A 14,468-nucleotide genomic window follows, 5' to 3' on the forward strand; every position below is an offset into this window, starting at 1 on the left:
ATTTAGATTTGCCTTTAAAAATATCAAGTTATGCCAGGCACGGTGGCTCACGCCTGTAATCCCAGCACTCTGGGAGGCTGAGGCGGGCAGATCAGGAGGTCGATATCATCCTGGCTAACACAGTGAAACTCCGTCTCTATTAAAAATACAAAAAATTAGCCGGGTGTGGTGATGGCCGCCTGTAGTCCCAGCTGCTAGGGAGGCTGAGGTAGGAGAATGGCATGAACCCAGGAGGCAGAGCTTGCAGTGAGCCAAGATGGCACCACTGCACTCCAGCCTGGGCTACAGAGCGAGACTCCGTCTCAAAAAAAAAAAAATTCAAGTTATGTATTTTCTTTTTGTTGAATTTTAAGAGTTCTTTGCATATATTATTAACAATTCTTGATCAGATATGTCATTTGCAAGTATTTTCTCCCAATCTTCACATTCACTTGATAGTGTCTTTCACAGAGCAGAGATTCTTAATTTTAATTAAGTCTAGTTTACAAATTATATCTTTTATGGATTGTGCCTTTGTTGTTATATATAAAAAATTACCACCCAAGGTCATTGAAATTTGCTTTTATATTATCCTCTAGGAATTTTAGAGTTTTGCATTTTACATTTAGGTCTATGATTAGTTTTGTGTGAATTTTTGTGAAGGGTGTAAGCTCTGTGTTGTTACTGTTATTTTAGGATTAGGAATGAATGACAGTTATTATAATCCTGTGACCTCATTTCTCTGATGGCTCTAAGAACAGTGGTTTATTTTTCAGTTTGTTTAGCTTTTTATTTGTTGTTAGGACAGAGTGATAACTTCCAAGCTCTTTACGTGCCAGACTGGAAAACCTTTGCCCATTTGTAAATGTTATTTGTCTTTTTATTGTTGAAATATTAGAGTTTTAAATATATATTCTGGATACTCAACCCTTATCAGATAAATGATTTGAAAATATTTTCTCTCATTCTGTGTGTTGTCTTTTCACTATCTTACTGGTGTCCCTTGAAGCACAAGTTTTTCATTGTTTTATTGTGGTGAAATATACAGAACATAAAATTTATAATTTTAACCATTTTAAGTGTACATTTCAGTGGCACTAAGTACATTTACGTTCTTGTGCAACTATCACCACCATCCATCTCCAGTAGTTTTTCATCTTCCCAAACTGAAACTCTGTATCTATTAAACAATTACTCTCCATTTTCTCTTCTTCTCAGTCCTTGGCAACCACCATTCTACTTTCTGTCCCTATGGATTTGATGACTCTAGGTACATCATGTAAATGGAATCATACAGTATTTACTTGTCTTTTTGTAACTGGCTTATTTCACTTAGCATAATATCTTCCAGGTTCACCTATGTTGTAGCATGTGTCAGAATTTCCTTCCTTTTTAAGGGTGAATAATATTTCATTGTATATACACACATACATACATACAAGTATATACATATACATTTTGTCTATCCAATCATCCATCAATGGACATTTGGGTTGTTCCCACCTTTTGGCTATTGTGAATGATGCTGCTCTGAACTTTAGTGGACAAATATCTGTTTGAGTAACTGATTTCAATTATTTTGGGTATATACCCAGAAATATGTTTCTAATTTTTATGAACTCCAATTTATCTAGCGTTTTTTTGTTGCTTGTGCTTTTAAAATTATTTCTAAAAACTATTGCTTATTCTATTTACTTCTATGCTTTCTTCTAAGACTTCTACATTTTTAATTCTTATATGTAGGTATGTACTTCATTTTGAGATAATTTCTATATATGGTGTCAAGTAGAAATTCAACTTCATTCTTTTGCATGTGAATATCTAGTTGACCCATCACCATTTGCTGAAAAGACTATTTTATCTATATTGAATTATCTTGGCAACCTTGCTAATAATCAATTCACAGAAAATATAAAGGGGTTTTTAAATGGACTCTCAATTTTGTTTCATTAATCTATATGTTCATTCTTATGCAAGTACCACACGGTTTTTATTACTGTACCTTTGTAGTAGATGTAAAATTAGGAAGTGTGAATCTTCCAACTTTGTTGTTCATTTTTCTTCTTTCTTCTTTTTTTTTAAAAGACATTTATTCAGCATCATAATCAGACTATTACATTTAGCAATCAACAGCATGGGTGCAAAAAAAAAACCCCTACATTAAAAACCTTCGTTGGAATGCTTTACACTTTCCACAGAACAGAAACTAAAATAATCTGTTATACAATTAGTCACAAATACAGTCCTCGAGTTTTTTTTCCCATACATATGAGTATTTATCTAAAACATGTCTACTTTGTAGCAGCTAGGCCCTGCCACCACTGTGCTTTGCTAAATTCACAAATCTGTTGTAACCTGTAGCTTCCCTGCCACTTCTCTGGCTCTCCGCTCCTGCTAAGCTTTGTTTCCTAATTGAAATCTTCTGCCACTGCCACAGCTACTGCTACTACTAGAACCACCATAGCCACCTTGGTTTTGTGGTTTGGCAAAGAATTGGCTTCCACCACCATAGGGGCCAGAGCTTCTGCCTCCAAAGTTTCATGGGTCCAAAATTTGAAGACTGATTGTTGTAATTGCCAAAATCATTGTAGCTTCCACCACCTCCAAAATTGCTTCCATCATTACCAAATCCATTATAGCCACCCCCACTGCCACCATAACCACCACCACCATGGCTGCCACCAAAGCCACCATGACCACTGAAATTTCCTCCATGACCACCACCTCCATGACCACAACCAAAGTTTCTGGAACCACTTCCACCTCTGGCTGGATGAGGCACTAGCCAACTCTTGCTTTGACAGGGCTTTCCTAACTTCACAGTTGTGGTCATTCACACTATGGTGTTTCTGAATGACAGTCTTATCCACGGAGTCATGGTTGTCAAAGGTTACAAAGGCAAAACCCCTTTTCTTACCACTGCCTCAGTCAGTCATGATTTAAATCACTTCAATTTTTCCATACTATTCAAAATAATCTCTTAGTTGATGTTCTTCAGTGTCTTCTTTAATGCCATCAACAAATATCTTTTTCAAAGTTAAGTGGGCACCTGGTCTTTGAGAATCTTCTCTTGAGACAGCTCTCTTTGTTTCCACAACTCTTCCATGCACCTTGTGTGGCCTTGCATTCATGGCTGCATCCATCTCCCCCATGGTGTCATATGTGACAAACCCCAAGCCCCTGGAGGGCTTCGTGTTTGGATCACTCATTACCACACAGCCTGTGAGCATTCCCCATTGCTCAAAATGGCTCAACCATTTTGAGCCATCTTCAGGTTGTTTCAAAGCTCAACCCTCCAGTGAAGAGCTTCCTCAGCTGTTCGGGCCCTTTAGGAGACGCTGACTTAGACATGATGACAGAGAGAAGACAGACTTTAATGATGCTTCCTCAGCAGTGTCCATGGGCAGAAAGCTGTTGTTCATTTTTCAAGATTGTTTTTGCTATTCTAGTTCTCTAGCATTTTCATACAAATCTTAGGATCAGTTTGTCAATTTCTGCAAAGAAAATACAGCCAGGGTTTTTATAGGGATATTGTTGAATCTGTAGGTAAATTTACAGAGATTGCCATCTTAATAATATTAAGCCTTCTGATTCATGAAAATGGAATGTTTCCACTTATTTAGATATTTTTTAATTTCCTCCAACAATATTTTGTAGCTTTCAGAGTATAAGTTTTATACTCCGTTTGTTAAATTTATTCCTAACTAGTGTATACTTTTTGATGCTTTTGTAACTGGAATTGTTTTAATTTTATTTGAAGATTGTTTATTGCTGGTATATAGAAATATAATTCATCTTTGTATATTGATTTTCTATCTTGTAACATTGCTAAACTAAGTTATTAGTTCTAGTAGGTTTTTTTGCAGATTCTTTAGTATTTTCTTTTTTTTATTATACTTTAAGTTTTAGGGTACATGTGCACAATGTGCAGGTTTGTTACATATATATACATGTGCCATGTTGGTGTGCTGCACCCATTAACTCGTGATTTAACATTAGGTATATCTTCTAATGCTATCCCTCCCCGCTCCTCACACCACACAACAGGCCCTGGTGTGTGATGTTCCCCTTCCTGTGTCCGTGTGTTCTCATTGTTCAATTCCCACCTATGAGTGAGAACATGCGGTGTTTGGTTTTTGGTCCTTGCGATAGTTTGCTGAGAATGTTGGTTTCCAGCTTCATCCAGGTCCCGACAAAGGACATGAACTCATCATTTTTTATGGCTGCATAGTATTCCATGGTGCATATGTGCCACATTTTCTTAATGTTGGCATTTGGGTTGATTCCAAGTCTTTGCTATTGTGAATAGTGCCACAGTAAACATACGTGTGCATGTGTCTTTATAACAGCATGATTTATAATCCTTTGGGTATATACCCATTAATGAGATGGCTGGGTCAAATGGTATTTCTAGTTCTAGATCCTTGAGGAATCGCCACACTGACTTCCACAATGGTTGAACTAGTTTACAGTCCCACCAACAGTGTAAAAGTGTTCCTATTTCTCCACATCCTCTCCAGCACCTGTTGTTTCCTGACTTTTTAATGATGGTCATTCTAACTGCTGTGAGATGGTATCTCATTGTGGTTTTGATTTGCATTTCTCTGATGGCCAGTGATGATGAGCATTTTTTCATGTGTTTTTTGGCTGCATAAATGTCTTCTTTTGAGAAGTGTCTGTTCATGTCCTTTGCCCACTTTTTGATGGGGTTGTTTGTTTTTTTCTTGTAAATTTGTTTGAGTTCATTGTAGATTCTGGATGTTAGCCCTTTGTCAGATGAGTAGGTTGCAAAAATTTTCTCCCATTCTGTAGGTTGCCTGTTCACTCTGATGGTAGTTTCTTTTGCTGTGCAGAAGCTCTTTAGTTTAATTAGATCCCATTTGTCAATTTTGGCTTTTGTTGCCATTGCTTTTGGTGTTTTAGACATGAAGTCCTTGCCCATGCCTATGTCCTGAATGGTATTGCTAGGTTTCCTTGTGGGATTTTAATGGTTTTAGGTCTAACATTTAAGTCTTTAATCCACCTTGAATTAATTTTTGTATAATGTGTAAGGAAGGGATCCAGTTTCAGCTTTCTATATATGGCTAGCCAGTTTTTCCAGCACCATTTATTAAATAGGAATCCTTTCCCCATTGCTTGTTTTTGTCAGGTTTGTCAAAGATCAGATAGTTGTAGATATGCAGCTTTATTTCTGAGGCCTCTGTTCTATATCTCGGTTTTGGTACCAGTACCATGCTGTTTTGGTTACTGTAGCTTTGTAGTATAGTTTGAAGTCAGGTAGTGTGATGCCTCCAGCTTTGTTCTTTTGGCTTAAGATTGACTTGGCAATGGGGGCTCTTTTTTGGTTCCATATGAACTTTACTTTTTTCCAATTCTGTGAAGAAAGTCATTGGTAGCTTGATGGGGATGGCACTGAATCTACAAATTACCTTGGGCAGTATGGCCATTTTCACGATATTGATTCTTCCTACCCATGAGCATGGAATGTTTTTCCATTTGTTTGTATCCTCTTCTATTTCACTGAGCAGTGGTTTGTGATTCTCCTTGAAGAAGTCCTTCACATCCCTTGTAAGTTGGATTCCTAGATATTTTATTCTCTTTGAAGCCATTGTGAATGGGAGTTCACTCATGATTTGGCTCTCTGTTTGTCTGTTATTGGCATATAAGAATGCTTGTGATTTTTGTATATTGATTTTGTATCCTGAGACTTTCCTGAAGTTGCTTAAGAGCTTTAGGAGATTTTGGTCTGAGATGATGGGGTTTTCTAGATATGCAATCATGTCATCTGCAAACAGGGACAATTTGACTTCCTCTTTTCCTAATTGAATACCCTTTATTTCTTTCTCCTGCCTGATTGCCCTGGCCAGAACCTCCAACACTATGTTGAATAGGAGTGGTGAGAGAGGGCATCCCTGTCTTGTGCCAATTTTCAAAGGGAATGCTTCCAGTTTTTGCCCATTCAGTATGATATTGGCTGTGGGTTTGTCATAAATAGCTCTTATTATTTTGAGATACATCCCATCAGTACCTAATTTATTGAGAGTTTTTTGCATGAAGCTCTGTTGAATTTTGTCAAAGGCCTTTTCTGCATCTATTGAGATAATCATATGGTTTTTGTTGTTGGTTCTGTTTATATGCTGGATTACGTTTATTGATTTTCATATGTTGAAGCAGCCTTGCATCCCAGGGATGAAGCCCACTTGATCATGGTGTATAAGCTTTTTGATGTGCTGCTGGATTCAGTTTGCCAGTATTTTATTGAGGATTTTTGCATCGATGTTCTTCAGAGATGTTGGTCCAAAATTCTCTTTTTTTGTTGTGTCTCTGCCAGGCTTTGGTATCAGGATGATGCTGGCCTCATAAAATGAGTTAGGGAGGATTCCCTCTTTTTCTATTGATTGGAATAATTTCAGAAGGAACGGTACCAGCTCCTCCTTGTACCTCTGGTAGAATTCGGCTGTGAATCCATCTGGTCCTGGACTTTTTTTGGTTAGTAAGCTATTAATTATTGCCTCAATTTCAGGGCCTGTTATTGGTCTATTCAGAGATTCCAATTCTTCCTGGTTTAGTCTTGGGAGGGTGTATGTGTCGAGGAATGTATCCATTTCTTCTAGATTTTCTAGTTTGTTTGCGTAGAGGTGTTTATAGTATTCTCTGATGGTAGTTTGTATTTCTGTGGGATCAGTGATGATATCCCCTTTGTCATTTTTTATTGCATCTATTGGATTCTTCTCTCTTTTCCTCTTTATTAGTCTTGCTAGTGGTCTGTCAATTTTGTTGATCTTTTCAAAAAACCAGCTGCTGGATTCACGTTTTTGAAGGGTTTTTTGTGTCTCTACCTCCTTCAGTTCTGCTCTGATTTTAGTTATTTCTTGCCTTCTGCTAGCTTTTGAATGTGTTTGCTCTTGCTTGTCTAGTTTTTTTTTAATTTTTTATTATTATACTTTAGGTTTTAGGGTACATGTGCACAATGTGCAGGTTTGTTACATATGTATCCATGTGCCATGTTGTTTTGCTGCATCCATTAACTCGTCATTTAGCATTAGGTATATCTCCTAATGCTGTCCCTCCCCCCTCCCCCAACCCCACAACAGTCCCTGGAGTGTGATGTTCCCCTTCCTGTGTCCATGTGTTCTCATTGTTCAATTCCCACCTACGAGTGAGAACATGTGGTGTTTGGTTCTTTGTCCTTGCGATAGTTTACTGAGAATGATGTTTTCCAGTTTCATCCACGTCCCTACAAAGGACATGAACTCATCATTTTTTATGGCTGCATAGTATTCCATGGTGCATATGTGCCACATTTTCTTAATCCAGTCTATCGTTGTTGGACATTTGGGTTGGTTCCAATTCTTCGCTATTGTGAATAGTGCCGCAATAAACATACGTGTGCATGTGTCTTTATAGCAGCATGATTTATAGTCCTTTGGGTATATACCCAGTAATGGGATGGCTGGGTCAAAAGGCATTTCTAGTTCTAGATCCCTGAGGAATTGCCACACTGACTTCCACAATGGTTGAACTAGTTTACAGTCCCACCAACAGTGTAAAAGTGTTCCTATTTCTCCACATCCTTTCCAGCACGTGTTGTTTCCTGACTTTTTAATGATGGCCATTCTAACTGGTGTGAGATGGTATCACACTGTGGTTTTGATTTGCATTTCTCTGATGGCCAGTGATGATGAGCATTTTTTCATGTGTTTTTTGGCTGCATAAATGTCTTCTTTTGAGAAGTGTCTGTTCATGTCCTTTGCCCACTTTTTGATGGGGTTGTTTGTTTTTTTCTTGTAAATTTGTTTGAGTTCATTGTAGATTCTGGATGTTAGCCCTTTGTCAGATGAGTAGGTTGCAAAAATTTTCTCCCATTCTGTAGGTTGCCTGTTCACTCTGATAGTAGTTTCTTTTGCTGTGCAGAAGCTCTTTAGTTTAATTAGATCCCATTTGTCAATTTTGGCTTTTGTTGCCATTGCTTTTGGTGTTTTAGACATGAAGTCCTTGCCCACGCCTATGTCCTGAATGGTATTGCTAGGTTTTCTTGTAGGATTTTAATGGTTTTAGGTCTAACATTGAAGTCTTTAATCCATCTTGAATTAATTTTTGTATAAGGTGTAAGGAAGGGATCCAGTTTCAGCTTTCTATATATGGCTAGCCAGTTTTCCCAGTACCATTTATTAAATAGGGAATCCTTTCCCCATTGCTTGTTTTTGTCAGGTTTGTCAAAGATCAGATAGTTGTAGATATACGGCCTCATTTCTGAGGACTCTGTTCTGTTCCATTGATCTATGTCTCTGTTGTGGTACCAGGACCATGCTGTTTTGGTTACTGTAGCCTTGTAGTATAGTTTGAAGTCAGGTAGCGTGACGCCTCCAGCTTTGTTCTTTTGGCTTAGGATTGACTTGGCGATGCGGGCTCTTTTTTGGTTCCATATGAACTTTAAAGTAGTTTTTCCCAATTCTGTGAAGAAAGTCATTGGTAGCTTGATGGGGATGGCATTGAATCCATAAATGACCTTGGGCAGTATGGCCATTTTCACGATATTGATTCTTCCTATCCATGAGCATGGAATGTTCTTCCATTTGTTTGTATCCTCTTTTATTTCATTGAGCAGTGGTTTGTAGTTCTCCTTGAAGAGGTCCTTAACATCCCTTGTAAGTTGGATTCCTAGGTATTTTATTCTCTTTGAAGCAACTGTGAATGGGAGTTCACTCATGATTTGGCTCTCTGTTTGTCTGTGATTGGTGTACAAGAATGCTTGTGATTTTTGTACATTGATTTTGTATCCTGAGACTTTGCTGAAGTTGCTAATCAGCTTAAGGAGATTTTGGGCTGAGACAATGGGGTTTTCTAGATATACAATCATGTCATCTGCAAACAGGGACAATTTGACTTCCTCTTTTCCTAATTGAATACCCTTTATTTCCTTCTCCTGCCTGATTGCCCTGGCCAGAACTTCCAGCACTATGTTGAATAGGAGTGGTGAGAGAGGGCATCCCTGTCTTGTGCCAGTTTTCAAAGGGAATGCTTCCAGTTTTTGCCCATTCAGTATGATATTGGTTGTGGGTTTGTCATAGATAGCTCTTATTATTTTGAGATACGTCCCATGAATACCTAATTTATTGAGAGTTTTTAGCATGAAGGGTTGTTGAATTTTGTCAAAGGCCTTTTCTGCATCTATTGAGATAATCATGTGGTTTTTGTCTTTGGTTCTGTTTATATGCTGGATTACATTTATTGATTTGCATATGTTGAAGCAGCCTTGCATCCCAGGGATGAAGCTCACTTGATCATGGTGTATAAGCTTTTTGATGTGCTGCTGGATTCAGTTTGCCAGTATTTTATTGAGGATTTTTGCATCAATGTTCATCAAGGATATTGGTCTGAAATTCTCATTTTTGGTTATGTCTCTGCCAGGCTTTGGTATCAGGACGATGCTGGCTTCATAAAATGTGTTAGGATTCCCTCTTTTTCTATCGATTGGAATAGTTTCAGAAGGAATGGTACCAGTTCCTCCTTGTACCTCTGGTAGAATTTAGCTGTGAATCCATCAGGTCCTGGACTCTTTTTGGTTGGTAAGCTATTGATTATTGCCACAATTTCAGAACCTGTTATTGGTCTATTCAGAGATTCAACTTCTTCCTGGTTTAGTCTTGGGAGGGTGTATGTGTCGAGGAATTTCTCCATTTCTTCTAGATTTTCTAGTTTATTTGCATAGAGGTGTTTGTAGTATTCTCTGATGGTAGATTGTATTTCTGTGGGATCGGTGGTGATAACCCCTTTTTCATTTTTTATTGCATCTATTTGATTCTTCTCTCTTTTCTTCTTTATTAGTCTTGCTAGCGGTCTATGAATTTTGTTGATCTTTTCAAAAAACCAGCTCCTGGATTTATTAATTTTTTGAAGGGTTTTTTGTGTCTCTATTTCCTTCAGTTCTGCTCTGATTTTAGTTATTTCTTGCCTTCTGCTAGCTTTTGAATGTGTTTGCTCTTGCTTTTCTAGTTCTTTTAATTGTGATGTTAGGGTGTCAATTTTGGATCTTTCCTGCTTTCTCTTGTGGGCATTTAGTGCTATAAATTTCCCTCTACACACTGCTTTAAATGTTTCCCAGAGATTCTGGTATGTTGTGTCTTTGTTCTCGATGGTTTCCAAGAATATCTTTATTTCTGCCTTCATTTAGTTATGTATCCAGTAGTCATTCAGGAGCAGGTTGTTCAGTTTCCATGTAGTTGTGCAGTTTTGAGTGAGTTTCTCAATTCTGAGTTCTAGTTTGATTGCACTGTGGTTTGAGAGGCAGTTTGTTATAATTATAATTTCTGTTCTTTTACCTTTGCTGAGGAGTGCTTTACTTCCAACTATGTGGTCAATTTTGGAATAGGTGTGGTGTGGTGCTGAAAAGAGTGTATATTGTGTTGATTTGGGGTGGAGAGTTCTGTAGATGTCTATTAGGTCCACTTGGTGCAGAGCTGAGTTCAGTTCCTGGATATCCTTGTTAACTTTCTGTCTCGCTGATCTGTCTAATTTTGACAGTGGGGTGTCTCTCATTTTTATTGTGTGGGAGTCTAAGTCTCTTTGTAGTTCTCTAAGGACTTGCTTTATGAATCTGGGTACTCCTGTATTGGGTGCATATATATGTAGGGTAGTTAGCTCTTCTTGTTGAATTGATCCCTTTACCATTATGTAATGGCCTTCTTTGTCTCTTTTGGTCTTTGTTGGTTTAAAGTCTCTTTTATCAGAGACTAGGATTGCAACCCCTGCCTTTTTCTGTTTTCCATTTGCTTGATAGATCTTCCTCCATGCCTTTATTTTGAGCCTATGTGTGTCTCTGCATGTGAGATGGGTTTCCTGAATAGAGCACACTGATGGGTCTTGACTCTTTAGTTGCCCATCTGTGTCTTTTAATTGGAGCATTTAGCCCATTTACATTTAAGGTTAATATTGTTATGTGAGAATTTGATCCTGTCATTATGATGCTAGCTGGTTATTTTGCTTGTTAGTTGATGCAGTTTCTTCCTAGCCTCGATGGTCTTTACAATTTGGCATGATTTTGCAGTGGCTGGTACCGGTTGTTCCTTTCCATGTTTAGTGCTTCCTTCAGGAGCTCTTTTAGGGCAGGCCTGGTGGTGACAAAATCTCTCAGAATTTGCTTGTCTGTAAAGGATTTTATTTCTCCTTCACTTATGAAGCTTAGTTTGGCTGGATATGAAATTGTAGGTTGAAAATTCTTTTCTTTAAGAATGTTGAATATTGGCCCCCACTCTCTTCTGGCTTGTAGAGTTTCTGCCGAGAGATCTGCTGTTAGTCTGATGGGCTTCCCTTTGTGGGTAACCCGACCTTTCTCTCTGGCTGCCTTTAACATTTTTTCATTCATTTCAACTTTGGTGAATCTGACAATTATGTGCCTTGGAGTTGCTCTTCTCGAGGAGTATCTTTGTGGCGTTCTCTGTATTTCCTGAATTTGAATGTAGGCCTGCCTTGCTAGATTGGGGAAGTTCTCCTGGATAATATCCTGCAGAGTGTTTTAGAACTTGGTTCCATTGTCCCCGTCACTTTCAGGTACACCAATCAGACATAAATTTGGTCTTTTCACATAGTCCCATATTTCTGGGAGGCCTTGTTCATTTCTTTTTGTTCTTTTTTCTCTAAACTTTTCTTCTCGCTGCATTTCATTCATTTGATCTTCCATCACTGATACCCTTTCTTCCAGTTGATCGAATCGGCTACTGACGCTTATGCATTCATCATGTAGTTCTCATGACGTGGTTTTCAGCTCCATCAGGTCCTTTAAGGACTTCTCTGCATTGGTTATTCTAGTTATCCATTAGTCTAATCTTTTTTCAATGTTTTTAACTTCTTTCCCGTGGGTTCGAACTTCCTCCTTTAGCTCAGAGTAGTTTGATCCTCTGAAGCCTTCTTCTCTCAACTCGTCAAAGTCATTCTCCCTCCAGCTTTGCTCCATTGCTGATGAGGAGCTGCGGTCCTTCGGAGGAGGAGAGGTGCTCTGATTTTTAGAATTTTCAGTTTTTCTGCTCTGTTTTTTCCCCATCTTTATGGTTTTATCTACCTTTTGTCTTTGATGATGGTGATGTACAGATGGGGTTTTGGTGTGGATGTCCTTTCTGTTTGTTAGTTTTCCTTCTAACAGTCAGGACCCTCAGCTGCAGGTGTGTTGGAGTTTGCTGGATGTCCACTCCAGACCCTGTTTGCCTGGGTATCAGCAGCAGGGGCTGCAGAACAGTGGATATTGGTGAACAGCAAATGTTGCTGCCTGATTATTCCTCTGGAAGTTTTGTCTCAGAGGAGTACTCAGCCATGTTAGGTGTCAGTCTGCCCCTACTGGGGGGTGCCTCCCAGTTATGCTACTCGGGGGTCAGGGACCCACTTGAGGAGGCAGTCTGCCCATTCTCAGATCTCAAGCTGCATGCTGGGAGAACCACTACTCTCTTCAAAGCTGTCAGACAGGGACATTTAATTCTGTAGAGATTTCTTTTTTTTTCTTTTTTTTTTATTATACTTTAGGGTTTTAGGGTACATGTGCACAATGTGCAGTTTTGTTACATATGTATCCATGTGCCATGTTGATTTCCTGCATCCATTAACTCGTCATTTAGCATTAGTTGTATCTCCTAATGCTGTCCCTCCCCCCTCCCCCCACCCCACAACAGTCCCCGGAGTGTGATGTTCCCCTTCCTGTGTCCATGAGTTCTCATTGTTCAATTCCCACCTATGAGTGAGAACATGCGGTGTTTGGTTTTTTGTCCTTGCGATAGTTTACTGAGAATGATGGTTTCCAGTTTCATCCATGTCCCTACAAAGGACACGAACTCATCATTTTTTATGGCTGCATAGTATTCCATGGTGTATATGTGCCACATTTTCTTAATCCAGTCTATCGTTGTTGGACATTTGGGTTGGTTCCAAGTCTTTGCTATTGTGAATAGTGCCGCAATAAACATACGTGTGCATGTGTCTTTATAGCAGCATGATTTATAGTCCTTTGGGTATATACCCAGTAATGGGATGGCTGGGTCAAATGGTATTTCTAGTTCGAGATCCCTGAGGAATCGCCACACTGACTTCCACAATGGTTGAACTAGTTTACAGTCCCACCAACAGTGTAAAAGTGTTCCTATTTCTCCACATCCTCTCCAGCACCTGTTGTTTCCTGACTTTTTAATGATGGCCATTCTAACTGGTGTGAGATGGTATCTCACTGTGGTTTTGATTTGCATTTCTCTGATGGCCAGTGATGAGGAGCATTTCTTCATGTGTTTTTTGGCTGCATAAATGTCTTCTTTTGAGAAGTGTCTGTTCATGTCCTCTGCCCACTTTTTGATGGGGTTGTTTGTTTTTTTCTTGTAAATTTGTTTGAGTTCATTGTAGATTCTGGATATTAGCCCTTTGTCAGATGAGTAGGTTGCAAAAATTTTCTCCCATTGTGTAGGTTGCCTGTTCACTCTGATGATAATTCTGTAGAGATTTCTGCTGCCTTTTGTTTGGCTATGTCCTGCCCCCAGAGGTGGAGTCTACAGAGGCAGGCAGGCCTCCTTGAGCTGTTGTGGGCTCCACCCAGTTCGAGCTTTCTGGCCGCTTTGTTTACCTACTCAAGCCTCAGCAATGGTGGGCACCCCTCCCCCAACCTCGCTGCCACCTTGCAGTTGGATCTCAGACTGCTGTGCTAGCAATGAGGGAGGCTCCATGGGTGTAGGACCCTCCCAACCTGGCGCGGGATATAATCTCCTGGTGTGCTGTTTTCTAAGACCATTGGAAAAGTGCAGTATTTGGGTGGGAGTGACCCTATTTTCCAGGTGCTGTCCATCACCCCTTTCCTTGGCTGGGAAAGGGAATTCCCCAACCCCTTTCACTTCCCGGGTGAGGCAATGCCTCACTGTGCTTTGGCTCAGGCTCGGTGCCCTGCACCCACTGTCCTGCACCCACTGTCTGACAATCCCCAGTGAGATGCACCTGGTACCTCAGTTGGAAATGCAGAAATCATTCATCTTCTGCGTCACTCATGCTGGGAGCTGTGGACTGGAGTTGTTCCTATTCGGCCATCTTGGCTCCACCCTCAAGAAAAAGTCAGTATTTTCTATATAAAAGATCATGTCGTCTACAAATAGAGGTAGTTTTATTTTTTCCTTTTCCAATCTAAATGCCTTTTATTTCCTTTTCTTGTCTAAATGTCCTGGCTGAAACCTCAAGTACAATGCTGAATAATAGATATGATGACAGCAAACATTCTTGTATTGTTGTTGATCTTACAGGGGAAGCAGTCTTTAAGCAATAAGTATGATATTAGCCTTGGGATTTTTGTAGATGACCATTATCATGTTGAAAAAATTCCCTTTTATTCTTAGTTTGTTGAATGTTTTTATTGTGAAAGAATGTTGTATTTTGTCAAATGCTTTCTCTGCATCTCTCGAAATAATCGTGTGATCTTCTTTGTCTTTTATTCTACTGAGATAGTGTATTACATTGGTTGATTATCAAATGTT

General features: G+C 39.2%; 1 protein-coding gene and 1 pseudogene across 1 annotated transcript in view; one reads left to right on the forward strand and one right to left on the reverse strand.

Moving 5' to 3' along the window:
• Positions 1 to 14,468, forward strand: part of SLC16A2 (solute carrier family 16 member 2) — a 116,541-nt gene that overhangs the window by 50,025 nt on the left and 52,048 nt on the right. The gene's annotated exons all lie outside the window — the stretch shown is intronic.
• Positions 2,118 to 3,330, reverse strand: LOC129476338 (heterogeneous nuclear ribonucleoprotein A1-like; annotated as a pseudogene).

Source organism: Symphalangus syndactylus, chromosome X, assembly GCF_028878055.3.
Source record: "Symphalangus syndactylus isolate Jambi chromosome X, NHGRI_mSymSyn1-v2.1_pri, whole genome shotgun sequence".
NCBI lineage: Eukaryota > Metazoa > Chordata > Mammalia > Primates > Hylobatidae > Symphalangus > Symphalangus syndactylus.